The sequence below is a fragment of the Sceloporus undulatus genome, chromosome 8, assembly GCF_019175285.1.
Source record: "Sceloporus undulatus isolate JIND9_A2432 ecotype Alabama chromosome 8, SceUnd_v1.1, whole genome shotgun sequence".
In the NCBI taxonomy this organism is placed as follows: Eukaryota; Metazoa; Chordata; class Lepidosauria; order Squamata; family Phrynosomatidae; genus Sceloporus; species Sceloporus undulatus.
In genome coordinates, this window is record NC_056529.1 from 11,533,138 (window position 1) to 11,557,137 (window position 24,000).

Genomic DNA, 24,000 nt, shown 5'->3' on the forward strand with positions numbered 1-24,000 from the left:
GAAAGCAGGGCTACCTTAATTTACTCCTGTGGTAGAATAGCACCTAAATTAGCACCACAGTATAATTCCTCAAGAAGATTCCCAAACAAGATTATCAGAATTAATGCAGCTGTAAAAATTGTGTTTTGCACTACAGAAGGCATACTGCCCTTTCCTGATGGACCAAACTTGAACATTTGACTGCACCTCCATCCCTTCACTCTTGTTCTTAACTATTAGATGACAAGCATTACAACTATTTATTTGTCTTCTTGAGCGTCATATCAACAGCATCAACATAAAATATCACTTTAAGCAACAATCGAGGTGTGCAACAAGAGGAAGAACAGGAAATTGCTTAAAGAAGTGGCATTTCTTATTGGGGGGGGGGGGTTTGTGCTGCTTTTGTTCAATGCTTGTCGAACTGTTTGTGCAGATCCTGCCAAACCAAATTAGATAATAATAATAATATGTTTTATAGGAGTAATCACTCATAATGACTGGTATGCTGATTCTGAGTGGCAAATATAGAATCATCGAACCACAGAATCATAGAGTTGGAAGAGACCAAAAAGGCCATGTAGTCCAACTTTTAAGACTACTAGCCTCAAAGACTGCTTTCTGCCAGAACCAGGCCCCAGGTACCCAGCCAGGAACACCTGTTCCCCTTGGGAAGGGGATAAAGGCTGGGTGCTTGCTACAGCGGGCCTGTCGCTGGGAGCCGACTAAGATGGTCCATCCCAGGAGGCTTATGGACCCAGATGGATTCCTGATGGTTCTTAGGGAGTTCCCTGTTGCACTGGCAGATGATCCTGTTGAAGCGCTGGTAGATCTCTGGAACAGGGGATACGATTGCTCATAAGAGTCCCCTCCCACAAAGCAAAGCCTTTCAAGTTGGTGGGGAGGGGTGTTTGACTACGCTTGGCTTCGCCTTTCCACTGTATGACAATCTCCAGGAGAACATGGTCACTCCCACCTAAGGACCCTGTCATTTCCATCCTATCAAACATGCCATCCCTGTGCAAACCATTGCACCTGAGAGGCAATCTTAAGGTGTTCCATAATTTTCTCCCTGTTGCATTCTTAAATACAGTAAAAGAGAAGTACAACCTGTATCCCTCCACAGTTGACCTACAATTCCCATCAACCAATAGTGACAGATGATATGAACTAGAGTCACAGAACCATTCACACTCCACAGTAAATATTACACACACACTATGTATGTGTGTGTGTGTGTGTGTGTGTGTGTGTGTGTGTGTGTGTGTCTATATATTATGACCTTGTTTTAACAGTAATTCTGACTGTCTATGGAATGCCAAGAATTGTGGCTCTGTAAATAAACGTTTGCGCTGGGAATTCGCAGCACCCTCTCTGTGTGTATATAATTGTCTATAGTGAACAAGTAGATCTGGTATGCCTTATCAGCATAAAAGACTAAAATCAGTTCAACATGTTGCCTTTCTAGATAGATTACGGTGTCTATGAAAGAAGATGACCCTGAAGAGAGACAGAGAGAGTATGCAACTGAGAGATTTTTCCAGAGCAATTACCCCTGTTGATATGGTTCTTTGGTCCCTTTGGCAATTACTACTTCAAAACAGCACAGCAGGCACCAATATTTAGGACAAATCTCTACACTACTTTACATACCCATGAGAAATGGTAAGCACTAGTCATGTCTAACTTCTGTTTGAGTAACTAAAGCAGGGGAAGGCATGAGTGGAGGGTGAGAGGACAATTTCTGGATCCTTCCGATCCTGCATAGAGCATGCCTGCCACCATTTTCAGAAACTATAAGTTTCATTCCAATCTATTTTAAGGCAATTTTCTGCTGTGGAAAAATAAGTGGTTCTTAAGTGTTAGAATGTAATGCCTCAGCACAATTTTCAGTAAAAAATATGTTTAGTTGATTTTATTTAATTTGAACTCGGGAGGGGAGGTTGGTAAAGTTCTGTTGGGCTCAAAGGCCATACAAGAATATATCAGTAGCACATGAGACCCACGGGATCATGATCTACATCTCTGAACTAAAGGGTGCATTCATAACAATTTATGGGACTTCCACACCAGTTCTGCACTGGTTTATGCAATGGATAATGCAAATCAGAAACATTTCATCTTTAGTAATAATTTAATGCACTTGCACCTTCTTCCATTGGCACACTCTAAGCATGAATATTAAAGGCCAAAAACAGTATTTTTCTACTGCCTGCAGCTAGAATGTAGGAAACTACATTAATCTCTATCATTTATTCCATGATAATGGTAATGACTCACAAATGATTGTCACTGACTATATATTTTTAAAAGCTCAACAGAAGTTTGGAACGTATCTCTTTTTCACTGTTTTGCAACTCATCTGTCTAATGCAAACAAAAGGCAGAGTGAAGCATGGGCAGAGAGCTCACTAATGCATGTTATGTTACCCACAAAGAAAGCAGCTGCCCGACTGCGTGGGCCGGCCACTTTGCTGAAGGGAGCCGGCGTGGCTCCCTGGCCCCAACTTCCGGGTTGGGGTCGCCCTCCGCCCTGATTGGTGGCGCTGGGCAGAAGGGTCTTCCCTTTCCGCCCGCGCTGCTCTGGTAGGGGCGGAGGAAGTCTCGATGATGGGCTTCCGGTCCTCCAGGGCAGCCTATTGACTGGGCTGCCCTGGAGGAGGAGCCTCACCATCAGGTGACGAGGTAGGGCCTTGGCCTATATAAGGGCCATGCGGCCAGGCCCCACAGCCATTTGCCACTCGGCTCTCCCACCCACCCTCCGCTTGGGTGCTGGGTTTGTTGTCACAACTTGGGGCGGCAGCATAGGCCAGGATCTGGTTGGTTTGGATACCAGGGCTATGGAGTGCTGGTTTGGGATTCAATAGGGACCCGGGGGCGAGCAGAGCTTGCGTTGTGGCCATTGCGGAGGCCACAACTTGATTATGCCTCCCGGTGACTAGGGGCTTTGAGAATTAGAGAGCGCCTGGTGTTATGACGACCAGTTGGCGTTCCTTAGCCCCTAGGTCATCCCAATGCCTGGCGGTCACCAGGCATGCTGCTTATCGATTAACCGTGGGGTTAGTCGATGCTTCAGATCCTAACCTTATGCTTTGTGCCAACCCTACTGTTCTGGTTTGATTATGTTAATAAAGTTGTGGCCTTTCTTCCAACATGGTCTCTTGTGGTTTATAGCGCCGGCCTCCCAGGCAACAAATCTTAAAAGTGTAGAGTGATCATTTGTACTGAGCTACCCTAAAAACTTTCAACAGAATGTACTCTCAGCTAATTTTGGTCAAGAGCCTACACCACATTGGTGGAGCGTAAGTCTCCATCAGCATCATTACGAGGGAAGCTACTTTGTCTGCCTGGTACAGCTCTGTTTCACCAGCCACTGACTGACTCCAGGACTGCTTCTAGGCTTGTTCCAAGTGTTCTTGAGCAGTAGGACAAGGACCAGCCTCTGGCCCCAACAAATGTCTTCTCCTTCCTCCACCAGTACTCATGTCCATCCACATGTCCAGGCATACTTCTGAAGCCAAGTACATACTATAATGTAACCCCTGCAATGTCCCCAAAAACAGGATTGCTCCAGGGTTGCTTGAAATAATAAAGACCCATATCAATTTAATAGGGAAAAAATCAAATAAAGAAATGTTAACTATATTTAGGATTTAACAGAAGTTTTTTAAAAACATTTTTTATAAACCTATGCCTTGTGTTGCTGATAACTGCCCTTTGAAGAAAAACATCTGCGAAATACAAAAGGTCGTAGAGATGGAATTAACTGTGGATCTAATGTCTGAGATCCTACATTGGCCATAGGTCTTTCCTCTATCTCAGACAGGACCTGGTGCCTTTAGGTCCTGGCAGCCAATATCCCATGGACCAGCATCAGCCCACAGACCAGCAGTTTTAATAGCACAGATTTGAACCCTATCTCAGTTTTCTAGGTGCCAGTTCCTCCAAAATCAAAGTAGCACTGTTCACATAAAGGAGGGCAATATCATTAGATCAGGTTTGTAAAAGTACAAACCTTAAGATTTGTAAAAGTACTTAAAAATAAATCTGGAGGGGGAGGGAGTAGATACACATACCCTTAAAAACACAGTAAAGAGTGAGTATGCCCAGTGGGAAAAGAATACAGACTATTGGAGGTAGGAAAGGAAAGAAAACTGAGGAAAGAAAGAGGATTCTGAAGCAGAAACTGCCACACTTCAGCAATCAATGAGTAATGCAGCAAAAACCTTTACCCAAAAAAGGGTTGTTCATTAAACAAAATGAAATGACAAGAAAAGAAAAAAGCAAGGAAAGAACCTGTATTTTTTCCCCAGCTACTATGTAATTTGCAGGGTGCATTTTTAAATGATCTGCAACTGTAGAGAGCTCCATCAGTCAGATGATACAGATAGATAATTCACCGAACTGTCACATGATCTTCCATCAGTCTAAAAGATGTGAATATATTGCCACAAGCTTTGGGAATAATGGGTGCACCTGTTTACAGTGTCACCTCTGTTTGCTAATTGTCTCCTTGAGCTACATTTTACTTCTAATGCATTTATTTTTGACAGGCAGCGTCTATTTAGAAATCACATTACTTCAAGAGCAATTGTTCTTTTGTCTATCAAGTAAATGAAGTGTTGTTATACAGATTTCAGGTTCTGATTAGTGAAGTATCAGTATGCCACAAAGGTCAATCAGTTATTTACCTGAAGTAACAGAAGGATGACAGGCCTTTTTTTGCAAATTTCCCAGTTTGTGGTAAGACACTGGGCCAGTATTAGTAGCATAATTGTAACAATGCTAATGCAGATAGTAGTTGTAGTTGTTGAAGTAGATGTTATATTCAAATAAACTACTTTGGTTTTGGGTTTTGTTTTGTTTTTCAAAACCTGTGGCAATCAGATCTGTGTAAAGGCAAATTATGAAAGTGCATTCCTACTGCGTACTGGTGTTTTATATTCATTGGAGGTAAAAACCTCAAAGAATTAAGTCCAAATCCAGGAAACCTATTCAGGGGTAACTGTGAATATGTCACTGAGTATGTTACCTGGATTTGAGGATACAGATAAAGATGTCAGAGCACAGATACTCCTTAAGAAATGCAGTGTTCTCTGCCGAAGAAAGGAGCAGTCAGCATTGCACAGGATAGACACAGCTGGTTCTCAAGAGAAGTTACTTTTCTGTTGCTAATGGAATCAAAATTTTACTGTGAGCATATGTTGTGTGGCTTCAAGTCACTTCCGACTTATGGCGATCTGAAGGCGAAACTTATCATGGGGTTTTCTTGGCAAGATTTGTTCAGAGGAGATTTGCCATTGCTTTCCCTTGAGGCTGAGAGCATGTGATTTGTTTATTACCTGTCTTTTATTTCCCTTTGTCCCTGATCCTCACATGGCCAAGAAGAAGTGGCCTCTGCCTGCACAAAAATCCCTCAATGCCATCTTAACCGGCAAAAGAGTAACATTTGAAGGTGCGTCTACACTGTAGATGTAATGCAGTATGATACCACTTTGAGTATTGAGGCTCCATCCTATGGAATCTTGGGATTTGTCAGTTCACAAGGTCTTTAGCCATCTCTGCCAAAGAGTGCTGATGCCTCACAAAATTACAAACCCCAGGATTCTGCAGGATGGACCCATGAGAGTTAAAGTGGTGTCAAACTGAATTATTTTCTACAGTGTAGTTGCACTCTGAGACAGAATGTAGGCCTGTGGTTCTATCATCACCTTTTTTCCCCTCCTATATGATTTTTAACATCTTTGCTTGATAAAGATGCCAGTGAAATTTTGAAGTTTGCATGATGCATTTCCTACATTTTAGTTGGCCAGTAAAGGTGTTGCTCTTTTGTAGATTTTGGATTTTCTAATATTTTTCTGTAGGGCCAACATGGGTACCCCAAATATGTTTTCTAATTAAAATGCTGTTTAATTTTACATTTTTACTGTGAATGGAAAGAAACAATTTATCAGTTTATCAATCAATGCTTTTGAAACCTATTAATAAAGAAGAGAGACAGAGCAGGTTCTACAGAATAGAATATTTTAAATGTCCTTTGTGTTTGTCAGTTTATTGTATACCAAACAGTATATTATACTCCGAGGCTAAAGACAACATATTCAAAATTAAAGCTCTGATCCTGGGGAAGAAATGCTTATAACTGGATTCATTCACGCAGTGGACCTGCTGTGAAATTTGCTCTGTTTTCATAATACAACTAGATGAATTGAAGAGTGGAGTAACTTACAATAGTTTAAAAAGCGAACATTCCATAATCATAGTAGGAATAATAATGGGATCAACATTTACTTTTAGCAGCTTCACAGAAGTAGTTTTATTGATAACAACAGGGGAGATTTTCAAAGACACAAGTTGGAAGTTGGATGCCTTTGAAATCTCTCCTAGTTCTCTCATTTCTATTACATGTGTTAATACGAACGAAATGGAAGTAATAAAACTCAGTTGTGTGTCTCCACACATTTCAACAACTTCAGCATTAATTTCTACCTATTATTTGTCATATATATAGTATAGGTTTTAATGTAAATGTAAAAGAAATTGGTATTTTTGTCCCTATTTGGACATCCAATAATATTTAATCATGTTGTTGTTAATTGTGACTTTGACATATGAATGAAACCTCATAGTCACCCTCTTATTAGCAACTCTGCTCAAGTCTTGCAAATTCAGGACCATGGCTTCCTTGACAACTGGCAATGGGGTATTCTGTTTTTCCTACTGTCTGCAACCTTATCAAGCACCAATGTCTTTTCTCACGGGTCCTGCTTTCTTGTGATATATCCAAAGTATGGCACTCTCAATTTAGTCATCTTGGCTTCTAGGGAGAGTTCAGGTTTGATTTGCTCTAATGCACATTCACTTATCTTTTTGGCAGTCCATGATATCTGCCTTGATGTGTTTTGACAAGTCTATCCCGGCATTATGGCAATCCTACTGAGAAAAATCTCAAGTTTTGTTACAATTACAAAACTAGTGTACAGCATCTGATAGTGTTTGTCAGGGAAATCTATATGGTGGACTTTCCCCATCCATGGTGGTTTGATTCTGCCCACCCACACCCCCCCCCCAAGGGTAGGGAAAAGCATGAACGGTCATGCCCCAAATTATTCAGTGGCTGGTGAAATGTGCACTTCCGTGTCAGCATGTCTGCATGCATAACAGAAAATAGAGGATAGGGGATCTTGGAGATGTCTCATCCACAGGGTTGCCATGAGTCAGGATAACTTGAGGGTAGTTAACAACAAAATATCATGTCCCAGCAGAAGGACAGAAACAGTGGTGAAGATGTCCTGCCTTGACTATCAACCTGCCAGATGATCCTAATAGTTACTGCACTTCTGCTGTGGATTGTGTTACTGACTTACAAGCCCCAGTGCTTGGATCCCTCATTCTGAAGAACCTTCTCTGATCCCAAGCTAGGATAGTTTGGAATAAACCATGTACATATATTATCAGAGGTGAGGCACACCATGCTTCACATGTCAGAAAGGAGATTCTAACATTATACTTTCCAAAAAGGAGGGGAGGGTCTTCAGCATTTGAGCCACTTGCATGTTCATTCTATGTAGATGCTGTCCCCGAATGGGTCACCTCTCGCTCCTACATGGGAAAGCCAAGTAATGCTGCTATTTTATCTGTTTAGGGAGAAAAGGCACAAAAAGCAATGCTTGCCTTAAGTCACATTCTAAATTGGCTCCCTGGAGCATTTCCCTACCTTGTTCACTAAAGCACTGTGTATGTTTTCTCAGTGTTTAGCATATGCTATGTAACCTGAGCAGGATTCATATTGTTCCCGTAGTTGTTTTTCTAAAATATGTTCCCATCAGGACCATAATTACATGCAAAATACTAGACACCGAATCATTCATAAAGATGTTTAAATTTTTCTTCAGCTTTTGTTTTAGCAATCCTGAGGCAGCCACGTAGAAAGAATTGTAAAAGAAATCACAATCCCATCTTCTATTTCAAACTAGGAATAAACTTCAGATCAATCTTTATGCCTGACTATATGCCCAGAACAGAACGATGAAAAGGGGAGAAAGAAGAGTCTTCTTTAATACGTTGTGAAGATCACAGCGAGGTCTTCTGTTCACAAGGTGTAACTATAAATAAGCCATAAGTGACTGAGAACCACCATTGTATAATGGTTTGAATGTTGAACTAGAACTCCTGGAGACCAAAGTTCAAATCCACACTTGCCCACAGAAACTCATTGGGTGGCCTTTGGCAAGTCATGCACTCTCACCCTCAGACTGAGGCAATGAAACCTGACACTTGCTCTGAACAAATCTTGCCAAGAAAACCCCAAGATAGCATCACCTTAGGGTGACCATAGTCAGAAATGACTTGAACGCAAACAACAACAAGGACTGGTCACTTAATGCCATATTGCTTATGAGGAATCAGGTCTGAAACTTTCAAAGCGACAGGTAACTCCCCACTATGTGTCATTTGAGCAATGGCAGCAATTATTAAGATTGTCGTACTATTAAGTCCAGAAAGGTCACTAGACAAATACTTTTACTAACCAGATTGTCTATACAAAGCCTAAAAGAAGCTTTAAAGTAAACATTAAGTTTGTAAGGTTTCTCTGTTTAGTTGCCCAAAAGTGAGTTCTACTTGCTAAAGTTGAATGACCAAGTAACCATTTACAAGATGGCTCTCATATTCTCATATTAGGAGATTCCGATCTTTATGGATGCCTTCATTGAAAAAGAGGCAGGTCCAGATACTAATTCATACAAGTTTAGTGTTAATATGAGAAAACGGGTCATAAATGATGTAGTTTCCAACAGAGTTAATGACAAATTAACTATTAGCTATGAACTAGATGCATATGTTTATCACACAGGGCACCTGGCATGCAAATGGAACGGTACAAAAGGGGCCAGGAAGGGAAACGGAATGGGTAGGGGACACATTTTACCACACACCACAATGCCTCCACCACTACCAGAAGTCCCTGTTCCATTTCTCTTATAAGTAGTAAAACACAATCTTCCTTCTTGCAAGCTGTTCGGCTTTCTCTATGTAGGCAACTGTTCTGAACAGTTCTCAAAAATCGCCTCCTCTGGGACGGATGGGGAATGAAATGAAACGGAGACTTCTGGTGGCATTCTGGTGTGCGGTAAAATGCGTTCCTCACCCGTTCCGTTCCATGCCCAGCCCCTTTTGTACCATTCCATTTGCGTGCCAGGAGCCCTGTGTGATAAACTTATATGTGTCACACCAATATAGTTAATATTGTGTACATACACATATCCTTCAACATTTCATAGATGAAAACCAGGACATGTGTGGCCATGCAACATCAGCGTGTGGTCAAGACCACACAAGTTATTAGTGAAGAAGACCACACCAACTACGAGAGGATTTAGTAGTTTTTGTTTTGCCTGACTTTATGGGGGAGGGCAAGATTCCTCCTCTCCTCTCCTCCCTTCGCTTTTCCCTTCTCCTTCACTGAATTAGTGAAGTGCAAACTACTTTTTGCACTTCGAACTCAGTTTGCAGCAACTGAAATAAGACAAAGACAAAGGAGGAAGTGAGAGAAGAAAGTGGAACATTTTAAAAGCAGCTGAAAAAATGGGACAACAGAGGATTAATTAAGACTGATTCCCCCAAATCAATGGAGGTATGATGCACATGAGCATGCACACACACACACACACACACACACATACACAAGGTGAACATTTTGCATCATCATCCTCACCCCATCTGCCTGGGAGTCTTCAAAAATCATCATTGCGTTTAAAAAATAATATGTGTAATCTGTATTAAATTTTACTTTTTGTCAGCATCATGGATGCCTGCTTTCAGTCTGAAAGACTTTCTATAAATACCTTAAATACATATAGGGCTTTTGATCCTCCATTTAAGAATCAAACTAAGAGAGCCCCTTCGTAAGCAGTGGGCATCTACTTTAGAAACAGCAGTCCTCTGTGTGAAGAGTTCTTGCGGGATAGTGGTCTTATTTAGAGGGATTCTGAATCTAAAAGTATATTCAGTTCAAATTTAGATTAAAGAAAAGAAAACATGAGAAGTAGCATAAAGAGCCTTAAGAATCTACATCAACAACTAGCTAATGGACCACTTACCACTTACCTGTAGGTTGAGATTACTTTATGTTTTTCTAAACTGCAATAATTATTCCTAATTTTGCATATGTACACATGGATAAGCACATTCATATTTAATGAAAGTCTTTGTCTCCTTTGTTCCCCTTTTTATTTTCTGGGGGCAGGAGAGATACATGAATGGCCATCCTATCCCTTCTACCATGTGAAAAATGTATGTAAAACAAACAAATAATAAAGAGCACCACAACTTTACTGGCTTAATGTAAATGCATTGTCTTCATTTTATATAGCTTTTCTCTTCTGTATTTTGTTATTATTGCACACTGATTTGAAATTTTCAGATGTAAGCAATATAGACAAATAGACTTAGACAGTATAAAAATAAATACTGCAGAGACTAAAAGTGGTACACTCTGAGTAAGGAAGTCATTTTTTAAATTCTCTGCTTGGTCAGGAACCCAGTTCACCTTCCCAATTGCTATGGCTTTGATGGCTGGATCATATTATTAACTAAGAACAAGGATTTTATTTTAATGAATCCTCCATTGATCAAAATGGACAAATACTAGGTTCATTTATTAGATTCATAACCGATGTAGACTAAAGCCTTTTTTGGAGGGGAAAGGAAGCCAGGTTAAAACAGGGGCACTTTCACACTCTACAGGTATAGCAGTATGATTCCACTTTAACTGTCATGGTTCCACTCTATAGGATCCTGTTGTTTGCAGTTTAAGGATGAAAATTCAGCATTCTCAGCTGAAGGTTTCTAAATACTTCACCAGACTGCAGGCTCTAGGACTCCACAAAATGTTGCCACAGCAGATAAAGTGCCTATCTTCCAACCTTTCCCAGATGAACACTTGGCAATGTGTGGCCAAATCACATCAGTGTGTGGTCAAGATGGCAAAAATTATCAGTCGGGAAGAATACATAAGCTAGGAGAGGCTGCAGCAGTCTGCTTTTGCCTGAGCTTACTGGGAAGGCAAGATTCAGCTCCCTCCTCTCCTCTCTCTTCAGTTAATTGAATGCAAAGTACTGTTGCACTTTTGTGTTGCTGTGAGTCAAGTAAGATGAAGACAAAGGCACAAAGTGGGAAGAGACCAACTGGGACAGTGTAGAAGCAGCTGAAAAACTGGGATGAAAGTTGGGACAGTTGGAGGATACACAAGAGAAAATAACAATGTAATTGTGTAGTGTGAAAGAGCTCCAGGTTAGATGAAACTATCTGAATGGACAAAAGCAGAAGTAGGCATTTAAGGCTAGAAGACAGATGACAAAATAAAGCCTGCCTCCATGACATATATACTTTAAAACTTTTGCATATGTATTTTTATTCATCGGCATTCTGAATAATTTCACCTCTCCCACATCTATTTCTCTTCTCACACCAAACATTCTTAATGCAGTGATGAGATGAGGAAGAAAGGAAGGAAGGAAGGAAGGAAGGAAGGAAGGAAGGAAGGAAGGAAGGAAGGAAGGAAGATTATTATAAAACAGGATATTTATGGCTAGGGTCTTTGGAACATTCATAGTCTTACATATATTTCCTCTAAGTAATCAGGAATGTATTGGTATTTTGAAATTATGTATCTCTAATAACACAAAAGTACTTAAGAACAGAAATAGACAGTAATGGAAAATGCAGTCAACTGTTGACAACATATAGAATTTCAGAAAATAATTTACAGAGAACAGCAGAGCAGATGAGTCAAAATTTTCTCAAAAATATTCCTTGCCTCCAATAGTCCAATGTAATTCATTTTCTATCTCTGTTCATTAATCATTGTTAAAATTAGTGATCCATTTCTTCCACTCTGCCATCTGCACTCAGCTTCGTAACAAACATGACACCTTCCTGCATAATAAAACCTGACAACTACGAGGATGCATTTCCAAATAGCTTTCTGCATATTTGCACCTCTATAACCGATTCTGTTGTCAGACAAAAGTGGATTATTTAACCAGAGTTCTTTCTTTATCAGTGCAGTATCTTTGTATGCATGTGTGTGTGCACGCACATGCATATGCACACATGCTTGCATACAAGTATGTGTGCATGAAATAATCAAATAAAATCAGTTCAATTAGACAGAATTAGCAAGAAGGCACTCTAGCTCTGAACTACAGTAAGCGATCGCATGTAAACAGAGCCTCGGTTCCAAGCATTGTGTCTCTATGTCAATATAAGCAAATATATTCAAACCTTCAGACCATTTTTTTTTGCACCAGCCAATCAATGACATTATGTTTAATGAGTCCAAGTGTTCAGTCACATGGTGAGATAAGAACCTTACATTTCCATTGTGCTCACTTTATGTCTTTCATCAGTATAATTTATATTTTTAGAGATTAATGTTCATCCCAAGTTCCCCAAAGGTAGAGAAACAAGTTCATGCTCTTACTAAACAAGCAGACACATTAAGAGGTCCCCACTGATCTAATATGCATATGTGGACTCCTTCCTGTTCCTCTGCGTGGGATGCACTCAGTCATTTTATGTTTGCGCATTTAAGACCATACTGCCCCATTTGGCACTTTGAATCGCAGTGCTCAAAATGGACAGGCCTCTTAAAATGCCTCAGACAGAGGAGAGGGGGAGCAAATCTGCTACTGTCTTTGAGCATGAAAGTTACTGACTTATTGCCATAATTTCTCCATCACATGCGTTCACATTGGAAGTGTCTAATGGGTGGGGAGAAAGAAAATCTACCAGCATTATCTTTCTGGACATGTCAATGAAAGCTATTAATTTATTTTAATGTATTATTGACATCTCCTTTGCTATAGATGGAAAAATGAAGAAAGTAAGAGCTCTACACTATCGGCATACTAAGAAAAAGAAAGAACCTATTCAAGCAGAGCTAGATTAACCACAATAAACTACAAGGCAGGGGTCCAGTCAAAGTAGAAATCTAGCTAGAGTTAATTGTTTCGGATAATGTGAATGCTCAAAAGTACCTCTATCTTGTTTCCTGTAGTGAGCTTCTGCTCTGCTTAAATACTTATGCAAGAACAGGGGCACCGGCCTTTCATATTCATTTTCATCCAATCCATATTAGTCTTACTTAGCTAATAAATTGGTTTGATGACAATTAATATGTCACCATCTTTAATATCAAACCGCTCTTGAGTTTTATGAGATCTCACTCTGCTCCATGCCATCTATAACCATCACACCCATTCGTCTCACAACGCCAACATGTGAAGTGTGTGATGCCAAGGTACCTGCAAATACAAAACCATTCAAGGATGTTCCAAATTCTACATTCTTAATAGGTATAAGTATCAACCCTGCTTTACACATTCACTGAATGGTGGTGCTTGAAATATCTCCACGACTTTGGTTAACTATGCATTCACTCTGGATGCCAGCCATGGACAAATGCGTGTGACTACAGTTTCCACAATATGTATTGATCATATATACATACCTATGATACTGCAATGTGTACTCACTAGAAATACAACCTGTGTATCCACCCTCACAGAAGAAATGAATTAGCTGGGATTAAATGCTTATCTCCCAGACCTCTGCCTCATATGACAGCTCTAATACCATAATAGCCATTCGAATGATACTTCTCCACTTCAAATCTTCAACCATACTTTATCTAATGACAGACAACACAAAAACATACACAGTATTGGACCAAAGACACCCAGATACAAGTCTGTGCTTCTGCCAACCTACCTTACAATGTGGTTGTGATGATCTTGCCCATTTTACACCATCCTAAACTTCTTGGAGGTAAGGTGAGAAGCAAATCTGACAAAGAAATAAAAGCATACATCAAATTTACTGAACAGAATTCCCTCCAATATATGCACATACATGCAGAAAGTCAGTCAATGTTTGAAAACATCAACAAATCATTACATCTCTTGTTGCTTCTGAAGTCCATAACGCCTGCGTAAATCTAACACCACATCTACTTTAAATAATTTGACCAGCATTTTGATAAACACAATTTTAATACAGATGGCTGGAGACACAGCAGAGGCAGGCACTCCTCTTCACAACAATGGCAAGATTGTTTTCCAAATTTTAGCTTGAAATGCTAATATCTGAACAGTGAGTTTTACAAATATAAAGATCTCACATTTAAAAATGCATTTCTGTGTTTCTTTTTTTTTTTTTAATAAAAAAAGAAATCTTCATTATTATTTGCCAGGCAGTTTATGGAAATGAAGTGTCTAGCCTATTTATTCATTTAACACATCTCCTTAAAGCTTGCAATAAAAATTTTGAGAGCAACTTGCAACGCTCCTTTTTTCCATCTCAACTCTGAAAGGAGGGGGGGGATCACAAATAGACATTGTCTCTCTAGCTGTCTCTTTTGCCTTCTAGTTTCCTTTTTTCTTCACATGTCTGCATACTGACACATTCAATTTCAGGTTATCAGCACATCTGAATTACGGAATACTGATGGGGATAGAGGGCAAGCCTCTCTAGACTGATTAGCATCATTTAAGAAAGCATTCACTTGCTTGCTTCATTGGCTGCAGGGATTCCATGATGGGTGGCCTTTTAGCATTAGAAGTCAATATGGAGCAATCTCATTTGAATTAAATATGGACAAAAGAAAAGATATGATTGTGGTTATTCATAGCTAACCTTTTAATTTCGCAAAGCCAAAAAGAGGCTCTAAATCCTTAAAACTTGTGAACGCCAAGGTCTGTGTACTGCTTTTAAATTATTGTTGTTTCTCAGCCCCTTTTCTCTTTGATTTTATATAGCGAGGGCTTGTTTTTAATGTGTGGAAAAAGATGCAAAAGGGAAAAAAATCTTTTCTAAAGAAAAGTCTGCATGAATGTTCAAGGAAAACCCTTTAACCTAGTTAGCCCTGGACTATAATAAAAGCATAGTGTCTAATTCTAATCCATAAAATGTATGTAAATCCAGTCTGAAAAACATATTTGTCTATATGAGATTTACACTTGCATCAGAATGGGTTACAGATGGGACTAAAGTGTTTTGTTAACACAGATGACTATTTATGGCTGGTCACACTGTGACCTTTGTTGGGAAAGGCAGCCTAAATTCATGGCATGGTTGAAACAAGTGTAAAGCACAACAGAACTGCGATCTCAAGGGGATGGAGGGGAAACAATTCACATGATAATTCTATTTGAGCTCAGCGAACAGAATGATAAAACAGTAATGATATTTCCCTGGCGCTGCAGTTACTGAAGTTCTTATCAAACACTGCAATTCTCAGTTTCAGAAAGGATCGGCGCAACTCAGTTTGGTCCCAGATTATTGTAAAGGGCCAATTACAGGGTAAAATATGTGCCACATATGTTTAGCAACCAGATGACCAATTCTTAAAGAGTTGCCAAAGGATATTAGATAGATGTGGGTGACAGATTCTATTCCGCCAAAATCACTACAAGTCTATCAGCTTGCTTAGGTTCTCCCTGACCTAGGGATCTCTAGTTCATGACAGGCTTGTCTGGGCCAGGTTTGGGTGCATCAGTGCCATCTTCTAGGATGGCTTTACCTGACAACATCTTAAGAAACCCCACCAGTACCTCTGAGTGGGGGCTGGAGGTCAAACCTCTGATAGCATGCTTGCCTTCAACCTAGCTTTGGCATTGGTGTGTGACTTTAAGTCTGACTTATGCCAACCCTAAGGTGAACCTAACACAGGGTTTTCCTGGCAAAATACCTCACCTCTTTGTCCGATTTCCCCACCTGCCTTCCTACACTATTTACCTGCCTTTGCCACTAGTAACCGATGGCAATGGGACATAATACGCCTCTTGCTTTTGGAATTTTCACCTTCCCCAAACCAAATATCTTCTGTTTTCACAATATTAATGCATGCTGTTTTTCTCCCCTCACAACCTTCATGTCTTAGATATTGTTACAACTAGTATGGATCCATTTCTGGAAAGACCTAGAAGTCTTATCTGCTTCCAAAGGAGGGTCCTAGCAAGTCAGGCCCATAGGCAACTGGTCAGCTCAAGGGCTGGCATGTTGGCCTCACTTCCCAGTCTGGGAGGGGCAAAGCACCTAGCAGCTAAAAGTGTGGTGGGACCCAGAAGGTTTTCCAGCAGGATGTTAAGACCATTGACTGGCATGCACTTTATTATGCATCAAACCATACAAAGCTGTAATCAATACAATTGTGGTCATCTCTAATTGTCTCAAACTCTTTTTCTCCTCCTCTCCTTCCTATGCCCAAAGCCACTACGGTGCACATTACCATGTGGATGGTGCACTTTAATATGAATGTACATGTACTGGACATGGGGAGAAATATATGAATGTGAGGGGGGAGGTTACACAAACATGCAATTGGCTGATTGATCCTCCTTCAACAATTAATATTACAGATGCTTTGAAATTCTGTATGCAGGGTATTATCCTGGTGGGGAAAAAACTATTTCTTATTAAATGGAATAATGGTCTTATAATGGAAGTAATACACACACACACACACACACACACACGTGCATATATATATACACTCAAAAGCATGATCTCCCATAATGCATTCCATGACAAGGACAACCTCACATAGACCACCACCAGCTCCTGGCACACTTAACATGATATGATATCATACAAACCACCTTCCTTAGTATATCATTTTTTCCCAATATATAAAAGCATTCTGTTGTTGCTGGTGGCACAAAACCTATGTTTCAAATGAGCAGACCAGTGCCATGCCTACATGGGCCAGAATATTCCAGTAGCAGCCTGGTGTATTCTGGCCCCAAATCTTCCCCGAAGTCCCCCCATTACCTGGGTATTCCAGAGCGATGTTGGGCAGCTGTTCACACATGCATCCTACTGTGCTGCCTGTTGGCAGCTGAACAAATCACTTCTTCTGAGGCCAAAAACGAGGAACCCAGCATCTATCATATGGCTGGGCACAACATTCTGATCTCAGAGGGATCAATTGGTGCCAGTGGGACACACTGCAAACAGCCACCCAGAATTGTTCTGGAGAGCTCTGGAAGATATGGAGCAAAAGATGAGTTTTTAAGATACAGTATGTTTCAGGAGTGGTATATCATACTGAATTGGCCATACACCATCAAGACAGCCTTCACCAGAATCAGAGAATAGGTCTTATGTAATCTGGACTGATCGCCAGGAGGGTGGTGGGGAGACGGATGTGTTATTTGTACCATGCAGACACGGCCCAAGTTCTCAGGCAAAGCATTCAAAATTTTCCAGCAGATAAAAATAAAATAAAATGATGATAATATATAGTAGATGTTGTCTGTTGGCTTGCACAATGCCTCCCTTGTTTGCTTGCAACTCTGAGCATTATTCAGGATATGACTAAGGGATGTGTACATTTACACTGCTGAAAATTAACCTTTGCTAACTCAGGGCTGTGGAGTCAGAGTCATGGAATTGGTCCAAAAACTTTTCAGGAAGAGCTGGAGGCAGTAGAAATGTACCAAGTCCAAAAATAAAAGCTCATAACATTAAATGCATAGTGTGTTGCATATTTACTGCCATACAATTTTAGAAAAGTTTTCTTGTTCATAAATTTTAATCAAATAAATATATTTAATGGTCTGTCAATCTAAGTAGCCCGATGAGCCACGTGATGGTGATAAAATGTCTTATGCTACCATTTTACTACAGGAAATTTGTTATTTTTAATTAATACGCATTTGCCGTTCATGAAGGAATTGGAATTGGAATCAGGCAGTAAAAAAAAGTTGATGCTGGAGTCAAAAGTTTGACATACTGACTCCAGAGCCCTGATTTAACTCTTGCGTATTAATGCACTGCAAAGGTCATTTACGTACAGCTGTATGTGTAACAAAGATAACAACACACACACACAACCTGGACTTAGACTAAGGATGCATCTGTACTGTAGGAATAATGCAATTTTATACCACCTTAACTGCTTTGAAATTCTGAGATGTGTAGTTCTGAGATATATTTAGCCTTCTCTGCCAGAAAGCTCTGGTGCCACAGTAAACTACAAATCCCAGGATTCTATTGGATGGAGTCAAGGAATGTGAAACCGCATTATTTCTGCAGTGCAGATTGGACCAAAATGAGTGAATGCTGGCTTTAGAAATACATGTCCAAATCACAGACTGCTTGTGTGAAATTCCCGGTATATGCTGCCAAATAATACAATACTAACATGGCTATTTCCATACCCCTGCCTGTTGCACATATTTCTACACCAATCACTCACCCAACAGTCATCACCCCAAAGTCCAGCTATATGGTCACCCCCTCACACACATTAACTAGTTTTACCTTTGCAAATTTGATGATTCATGGATTTGATTAATATGTTGCCTCTATGACTTCTGGCAGAGGTTGAGCACAGAGTCACAATGGAGGACATTGAGATTCCTACAGAAGTGTCCTCTCTAGTTTAAAAATATAGCATTTGTAATTTTTGTTTATATTTATTTATAGTTATGGTTTTTCCACTGTCATGCCCCTAACTCCCATGAATGTAGGAGAGCAACTGTAGCTCAAAGATAATTCCAGCATATCATCAACCTGAGAACTCTATTCCAGACAAAGAAATATTTACATCAAAATAATACTAAGTCCATGCAAAGCCAAACATAGTCTACTAGCTAGGTCTTATGGTCTTACAAGTATCTGACATACCAATTTCAAAAATATCATGCTGACAGAAAGGAAAAGTAGTTTACTGAGTCCCTGATGGATTTCTGTAAATGCTTGGTTGGCTAGATATGCCTTGATGGATTATATGTTATATATGTCCAACATCATCATAGTTTAATATACATTCGACTTTAGGTACTTCATTATTTTAGTCTCGCTTAGTTCCATCCAAACTGGTAGTGAATCATGCCTGTCTTGATGTCTTACATCATGAGTAACTATCAACCCAGTGCCTTGGCACACACACTGTAGTTCTACACACCAGCTAACTTCCAACATATTTGGATAAGCGAAGTTTGGATAAGCAGGAGAATTGTTTATACTAGGACATGGGAAAGTAACAGTGGGTTTTACTTCCAGCTACCAGCTCCATGTTGCAGGTGGAAGCTGTATGCATAAGGAAATTTGCAGTGCTGCACTGGATTCCCTCTTACAGTCAGAGCAGCCAGAGAGGTTAAGAGAATGAACTTCCAAGCCTGTGTGAACAGGATTTGATCTCCATAGAGAAAAATCAATGATTTGGGAATATTATACAATTGTCGATAATTAGTTAGTATAGAGAGACTCAGGGAGGGCTTTTATCAAAACCAAAAGCAAAGTTCTTATAACTGTCTCTTAATCAAACATCACAAACAAGTTTGAGGACAATTGATAAAAAGAAGTGACCACTATGTACCACCGTTTAAATTCTTAGTAATGTGATAGGAGCAAACATGTCAACACTATATATGGAAAGCTATTCTCAAACTGTTCTGGGGTTAAGTCTTTGTGAGAAAGTGACTACATGCACACATATGGCCCCTTTCAGATTATCATACCTTGTCAAATTTGATGAAACAGCAAGAACTGGAGATATCAAAAATGAACGTATATGTTGATAAAGGTGATTTGAACTAATATGTTCAGAATTAATTATCTTGCATAACTCCTCACCTAACCCCAAAGTAAGCATTCAAATTACAAATTACACTGTAGAAATAATGTCACTTGACACCATTTTAAGTGTTGTAGCTCCAAGCCTATGGAATCCTGGGATTTGTAGATTTACAATGCCTTTAGACTTCTCTGCCAAAAGTTTTGGTGCCTCACAAAACTACCAACTTCAGAATTCTTTAGGATGGAGCCAGGGCAATTGTCAACCTGCATTATTACTATTGTGTAGCTGCAACCTAAGTAAATAACACCTTTGGGTGCTACTTATTTAAAGAAACATGTAGTGCAGCAAGAAGGACATTGGCATCATCTTTATTTATATTATTCCCTTCCCTAGAACTGGGACTGTATAAAAATACAGTATAAATAAAAACATACAAGAGATCATAACTAAAAAGTAATTAAAATATCAGTAACATTAGAACAAATTTAGAACATAAATTAAAAAAACAGTACAGAACCCTGCTAAATCCCTTCATTTCAAAACGGTTCCCAAAAGCCTGTGGGAATAATTTTATTTGTATTATTTTTATTATTATATTCTCTAAGGCTTTGACTGCCAATGGAAAGAACAGGGTCATTCCTAAAGTGTTCCAGAGCCAAAAAGTGTCCCCATCCTATAAGGAAGCCAGAAAACAGATTGAAACTGATGAAGATAATCCTTTTCATCCAAGAACTTCTAGAGCTGGGAAGACACCAGTTACCCCAGTATCCTGTCTAGTAATGGAATATTGGGCACGTACCAAGTGTATTATTTAGTATGATGGGATTCAGGGAGGGCTCTTTAAAAACAGAAACAATAATAAAGCTCTTATAACTGCTTCTTTTAGTCACGCTGGGCCCCTGCCTTGCTGTGAAGAGGCATTGATCAGTCCCTTCAACCACTTGGCAAGTGTTAAGAGCCAGGAAGAGCAATGGTCTACTGCACACCTACTGACTCTCACCATGTCTACATCTTCAAGCTTTACAGACAGAAAAGTATGCAAAGACCAAAATGATATCTTCTGCAGCTGTCGTATAGTGTATAGTGCCCAAGTCGTAAAAGAGCTGAGCAATTTTATCAGCAAAGGGCTGTGCAAATTCTTCACGCCAAGCTGTCAAGTGGTCTGCATTCTCTTATCATGGGCCATAGAGTAATAAGCACACGATCATTCAAAAAAAGCTTGCTGCACTGTTTGTTTTGCAAACTTAGTGGTAGTAGAGAAGAATGATTGCTGCTTCCACTGCCATGAAATAGTTCTTTAAAGAGGTTCTAACCCATGCTTGGTAACTTTTTTCAAGTTTTCTATCAATGTTGTTGTAAATGCAGTCTCACCCATCTCATTCCTGCCAGAGATCCGGTTTGGGCACACTCTACAAGAGGGGACACTCAGGAACAATCATAGGCATTCTTCATTCAAAAGATCAACGAGACTTCTAACAGAATTTTCTGCTATGTTGACAGGAAAGTGTCCATAGAGATCCAACAGCCTTCTGAAGCAGATTCTCATAACCGATTCCCCCACCAACCTGCAGGCATTCAATGTCCCAGTGGCTCTAAATCTCAGCAGACTTAGAGTCTCTCCATAAAAGAACTGTCAGTCTTTCCATCATCCCATCCATTACCATCATCCCATCCAGCATAGACAGCAAGGTGCCAAGTGTGCCCTGCAGCATGTGTGTGTCCAGATACCATTTAACAGAAACTCATGGTTATTATAAACAGCAATGCCTCTGTTCTTTATTGGAGGGGTGCTCTTAGAGAATGGTACTGGGAGATTCCAGTTTGACTCCTTGGCCATTCAGGGTTCTATTTTGTCCCCTATGCAATTTAATATATAAATGAAATTTCTGGTTGACTGGAGCTTGGAGGTCAGGTGTCTCTAAAAATGTGAGGCCTGGGGAAAAATTAGGGGAAAATATTTTTGTCCATGTTTTTCCTGAATCATAGTATTATTTTAGCAAGATTAAGGGAAAACATGGACAAAAAAATTGTGGGTTTTTTTCCTAATTTTTCCATGGGCCTTCACCAGTATGTTCATGATACCCAGTTCTATTACTTCTTTCCACCTAGTTCCAAGAAAGCTGTTTCCATACCTAACTGGTGCCTAGCAGCTGTAATGGAGTGGATGAGGGCAAAGTGGTCCTCCTGGTCAGTCCAAAGACAGATCTGAGAGCAGGAATTCAGCCTTTGTTAGATGGAGTTAAACTAACCATGAAAACTCAAGTTTGCAGTTTGGGGATACTCTTGGATTCAGCCATGAGCCTGGAAGCCTAAAAGAAGTGCTTTCACTGTGAAAACAGGTGTGCATCGTATGTCCCAACAGCAATGGATTCAAGATGAGTATGAATATTTTTGCTAGTGTGGATCCAGCCTCAGTTGAAAATGTTTTAACCAAACTGTGTTGCTTGGCTTTAAAAGAGCAGAAAGTCCCTTTTTTCATTTTTGTCAGAAATCTTTGTCAAGGGATGATGCTCCCTAAAGACTATGGCTCAGGAGGACTTATTTGGTTTTTCCCACTCCTCTTGTAGAAAAGAGAGTCTTCCTACTGCCACAGAGAACATATTTATCACATAATGCTTAACTGTTCTTTTCATATATATTTTTCAGCCAAAACAAAGCCCCTATGGTATTCCTACCCTCATTTTACTTCTTACTTTCAAACACAGATTAAAATTGACTTTTCATCAAAGATGCATTGTCTTGGGGGAAGGGTCAACATAAGAATCTAAAACTAGGGAATCTTGAGTTATTTTAGCTTTGAAAATTCTGATTGAAACTGACCTTCTCTGAAGCTCCAGGACAAATGTGCAGATTTGAGCTTTAGTCATCCATCAGGCTTCATATATTGCAAATTTTACAACACAATTTATGGCTCAAACACAATCAATTTTAACATATACTCTGTGTAATAAAAATCTACTTGTTGAAATAAAATATCTAGAAATGTGTATTTTGGGAGAAAACACATTTAAAACACACAGATATATCTAAGTGTAAATGTTCCTGCAAAAAAGAAAAGAAAAAAGAAAAAGACAACTGACTTAAAAACACATGAAAATTACATGGAGCAATTCTTCCATCCCTATCCCAAACTGCAATAGTATTCCCCCTTCAAATAATTTCATCACTCTCTTACCATCATCAACCCTGTCCACTTTCTAAAAAGTGGGAGACGTGAAAGACTGAAACAAAAACTTCACAGCTCAGGAACATTTTCTGTCCATCTAAAGCACATGCATTAAGAGGCCCTTCACAAGCTTTACTTCCACTAGGCTTTGTTCAGTTGGCTAGCATGCACCTTCTTATGTGCCATAAGGAAGAAATTGGAAATGTTGAGGGCTATTGAACACTTAGCTTTCAGAAACCATCAGCTGAAAGTTGTTGTCAGGTTTCTTTTAGCTCTGATTTTTCAGTAAATGTAAGACACTATAAAACGTCAAGTGCTCACTTTCACCTGCACCACACTGACAGTCTCATGTAAGACTGAATTCTTGTTTACTTATAGGAGACAATATGTTAGAAGAAAAATGGTAGTTAGATATGTAGTGGTAAGAAATCCCGTGCCTCTACTCAGTTATGAACCAATATTTTCTATGCAAATAACCCATATCAGCTCAGAATGATCAGAATGTAATTTTTCCAAAGGAAGTTGTTACTTTACTCGTCCCTCTGAATACCCATCAGATCACTACTTATTACTGTTATTGCAGTCCTGAAGTAACAGCCCTGAAGGAACATTATTAACTTATTATCATACTTGCTGCTATTATTCAATTGAAAAATTCCATCTCTGACCATCACAATTCTGAGTGGAAGGATGGAAAGCTGAATCAACCTGGAGCCCTGCGGGATCAAACTCACAACATTTTGGCTACAGTACCAGCATTGAACCACTGTACCTCCAGGGCTCCCTAATAGAGGATACAGCCTGGTTCTGGTGAAGAATGTGCCAGATGTCATCTGAACTGTTCATGCCAGAACCAGAGTTTGGAATTTACTTCATCCAAACAGGATGATTTCAGAGCCCATGCAGACAAAGCCTGAGTCTCTTCTTGAAGTGGGACCTCCACAGAATGGTCTTTAGGGTAGCTTGGTTTGTGCATAATATAATGGCCATTAAAGATTCAGAAGACCTTTCTGTTTACCTTTATGATACTGTTGCTTAGTCGTTTTAGTTTCCTATAAGCCTTTTAGGCTGCATCAATAGACGTATAGTGTCTAGATCAAGGGAAGTCATAGTGCCACTCTATTCTGCTCTGGTCAGCCCCACCTGGAGTATTGTGTCCAGTTCTAGGCACCACAGTTTCAAAAAGGATGTTGAGAAACTAGAGCCATGTGTCCTAAGGAGGGCGAATAAAATGGTGAAGGATCTGGAAACCATGCCCTATGAAGAAC

The 24,000-nt window shown here is 39.8% G+C and overlaps 1 protein-coding gene across 5 annotated transcripts in view; it reads right to left on the reverse strand.

Moving 5' to 3' along the window:
- ZNF536 (zinc finger protein 536) overlaps nt 1–24,000 on the reverse strand; it is a 476,434-nt gene that overhangs the window by 393,941 nt on the left and 58,493 nt on the right. For all 5 annotated transcript variants that reach the window (XM_042438482.1, XM_042438485.1, XM_042438483.1 and 2 more), the window contains exon 2: nt 13,752–13,826. The gene's annotated coding sequence lies outside the window, so the exon portion shown is untranslated. The remainder of the gene's footprint in view (nt 1–13,751; nt 13,827–24,000) is intronic.